The following is a 3,230-nucleotide window of genomic DNA, read 5'->3' on the forward strand; positions in this document are numbered from 1 at the left end:
CCTGTAGATTTATGCACTTTTAACTTTTGAATAGTAATTTTTATCTGAAATATTTCTGTATGTATTTTTTTAACACTACAGTTTCTCTCTATTGTTTAAACACATTTCCTGGTACTTGAGACAAAATGGCAACATGTAACTCATGAACCAACCAAGACTGCTAAATTACCAGCACAATTCCTGCTTTACTTTTAAATTAACTTTCTAAAACACTTTTTTCTAAACATTATATACAATCCTTTTGGCACATTTTACATTAAGAAAATCTGGTTTTCACCAGTAACACTTTCATTCATAATTCTAACGTTAATTTCCCCACTACACAGTCTGACTCATCATCACACAGTTTTACATTTAGCAGTCAGAACTTTAGCTTGTGGACAGTAGGTGAGCTCTTCTGTTTTGCAGCAGTGGATGCCAACATTAAAAACAGAGGAAGAGTCAGATGAGTGACAGTAAGAGGAGGAGGAAGGCCAAAGATTGTGATCTCTGATGAGATCCAAGCTTTAAATCATCATGTTGAAGTGTTTTTTGTCCTTTATAATATTTTACATTGAGAACATCAGTGTTCAACTTATAAATGTCTGTTCATATGATTGTTTGAGCGTGTCATCTGAAAACAAAATACCATTTTGAGAAGAAACAGCATTGCTTTGAATAAAGTTTTATTTTGCAGGTTTTGCCCGTTGTGTGTAATTTTTGATAGAGTTCTGGGAGTACAAAGCATGCTTTCAGAATGTGTAAATAAATAGAGAAAAACTAGCAAACAAAATTCTTAGATCTCAACTTGTAATGTGGGATTTCCTCCAGTAGATGGCAGCATAAAGCTAAAGAACTCTCGCTGCAGTCTGATGGGTTGTTCTGCTCAATTGGGCAAATGGGATTAGTTAAAATTGTAAATTATAATTGCATCTCAGGTTTATTAATATTGATAAAAACTTACTTAGACACAGTGATAGTATGTATTTAACACGTAAAGGTGTCACATTGATTACCCTATTAAAAATAGCTGAGCTCTTGTTTTTAGTTTTACTCTGTGAGATTAGGAAATGCACCACTGGATGGACGAAGTCCTGAATGTTATGGAGTCCAGCTGGTCACACTGACCTTTCTTTTTTTTCCTGACATGATGCAACATAATGCAAAAGAACACCAGACAAAGCTGCAGGATTTTTGTCCGAGTTCATATTGTTTATTTCACAAGATGGAGTGGATTCGTTTTAAACATTTATGGTAATGAAAGTAACATTCTTTGAAGGAGTGAAAATTGCTCGTCACCTTGTGTGACCTTTTCGAGGTGGGTGTATGTGTTGAGAGTGGACTCTCGGCTCCTTGAGCTCTGATTTGAATGTTGCCATTAACAATTGGAATCAACTGTGCAGATTTTACTGTAACTCTCAGAAAGTATGATGCATATCTACAGCTGAACAACTTTTAGAGTCGGTCTTATTCGAGATGGCCACCACAGCTAATTCACATTAACAAACACAAAAATGGCTCTAACTCAGTCAGTTTCACAAATATTGAACTGAAGTTTGCTTTGGTAGTTGAGAGTTACACATTCTGTGAGGGCTACACTTTGCAAGATCTCCCATCATTATCAACTAGATTAAGCCACAAAGTGCGAAATAGGAAAAATATTTGCAATAATTGCATTTTTTTTCAAAATATAATGAATAAAGTGCCGTGTCCTTTGAGTGAAATGTCTTAAATAGAACCTTAAATAAGTTTTTAGAAGCACTTTTTTAACAAGTAGTTACGGAAAATTTTTTTTATTTTGAGCAGAAAAGTCTTCATTTTACATTTTCCCTGCATATTAACAAAGATTTTCCTTTTTCAACCTTGTAAATCTCAATATCCAAATATTGTTTCCTTTCTTTTTCATGTACAGTTCCCTGAGACAACGTATGTTGTGACTTGGCTCTATATAAATAAAATAAAATGAATTGAATTGAATTTTTAAAGTGACTTCCATTTTAGAATAACTTAAAAATAGGATTTAGACAAAATATTACTCAACATGTGATATCAGGACGATCCATCAAAATGTAGCTTAAAAATATTAGGAATGTGAAAATGTACTGATGTCATTTTGACCAAATTTGACTTCATCTTCATTTTGATGTGATGGGTCACGTATTCATTTACAAGGTTTGACCAAAACAGCTTTAACTTCATACTTTCTCAATATAAAATTATCTTAGTTTTATTAACTGAGTTATAGTCATTTTAATGTTTATGGTAGCTCTCCTGACAGATGTTTTACTCATTTTCCTTTCTCTTTAATTAAAAAGAATAGTTTATTAAACTAATTTACCATTTAATGTGTCTGAAACAGGTATTTTTTTCTGTGAAACAACAACAACAACAAAAAAGACAATACTGTCGTGATATAAACAAACAGTCTGCATTGAATGAAATACTTTGCCTAGGATTAATTTACTAAAGGAATAAATGTTTTAAAGCTCTGGGTAATGAAAAGAAAAAAAATTAGAGGTCTTTTTACAAAGAGGATGTGAAAGGTGTGCTTAAGACGGCGGCTCTTGAAACGACTTTAGAAAGTTTTTTGTGGGCATGTAGCCGTGGCTGAGCAGTGATGCAGTGTGTCAAATCAGACGGTGTATCTGGAGGCTGGAAGTGAGTGATGATTCATTTTGAGGACTCTGAGACCAAAGTGAGCTAAAGAGGATTGTTTTTCTGAGTCTCTTTAATTGCCTCTGCAGTGTGGGTGAGCTCGTTTACGTATTCATTTGACGCACACACTTTTAATTCGATCAAACCGATGCAATATGTCTTTTGCTTCTGCTGATCCAGTTTGTGTCTAATCTCATCCACATAAACTGGATCAGCATGACTTCTGCTGTCAAAGCACTGAGGAAGTCTCTGAGCTTCAGGCGCCTCAGGCAGGAAGAGACTGAGCTGCAGGCCCGCGGGTCTGTGTCTGCAAACTGTGCTCGCACAGAAAAGTCTGTGTACATTACATCTTTACATGACAAAGTCATCACACCCTTTAAACAAAAAAAGAAGGATGTTTTTACAGAGGCTGAGCGGCTGACTGTGGAAAATAAAAAATGACAGAAAGCCAGACGTTTTGTGTGATTTCCCACCACTTTTACTGCGACTCTGTGGCAGTTCAGCTCTGCAGGAAACCCTGCCCTTCTCTGCTCGCGTACATCCACACTCACAGCAAGAACACAGAAGGAATCTGTACGCAGACATCTGCAGTGGAC

The sequence above is a fragment of the Austrofundulus limnaeus genome, unplaced genomic scaffold (genome assembly GCF_001266775.1).
Source record: "Austrofundulus limnaeus strain Quisiro unplaced genomic scaffold, Austrofundulus_limnaeus-1.0 Scaffold172, whole genome shotgun sequence".
Classification (NCBI taxonomy): Eukaryota; Metazoa; Chordata; class Actinopteri; order Cyprinodontiformes; family Rivulidae; genus Austrofundulus; species Austrofundulus limnaeus.